Source organism: Trachymyrmex septentrionalis, unplaced genomic scaffold (assembly GCF_001594115.1).
Source record: "Trachymyrmex septentrionalis isolate Tsep2-gDNA-1 unplaced genomic scaffold, Tsep1.0 scaffold131, whole genome shotgun sequence".
NCBI classification, from domain to species: Eukaryota; Metazoa; Arthropoda; class Insecta; order Hymenoptera; family Formicidae; genus Trachymyrmex; species Trachymyrmex septentrionalis.
The window spans coordinates 1,729,831-1,730,104 of record NW_017304450.1 but is presented as its reverse complement, the minus strand read 5'-3'; the positions used below and the strand labels follow the sequence as shown (position 1 = coordinate 1,730,104).

At 66.8% G+C, this 274-nt stretch overlaps 1 protein-coding gene across 2 annotated transcripts in view; it reads left to right on the top strand.

The window, feature by feature from the left end:
* The window catches only part of LOC108757022 (protein FAM46C-like), a 139,828-nt gene that overhangs the window by 79,277 nt on the left and 60,277 nt on the right, over positions 1-274 (top strand). The window lies entirely within an intron of this gene.

Below are 274 nucleotides of genomic sequence, written 5' to 3'. Positions count from 1 at the left end.
GGGGGGGAGGGGGAGGGTGACGCCGTGCCGGAGTGCGTGCGCGCCAGCGCGCTCGGGAGTCATACGCGTCGTTGTCAGTGTCAGTTGGTTCGCCGCGGCGACTGGTGGTGTCGCAGACGTGTTAAACTGAACCTCCTCGTTCTGGGCCGGCCACGTACGGTTCTCCCTTTGCGCGCATCTTGCCCACGGCCAAGTAAAACGTAACGTTTTTCACGGTTTGCCTCCCGGCAAGCGCGCGCGCGCGCGCACGAGAACGGAGCGGCGGCCCGCGAGT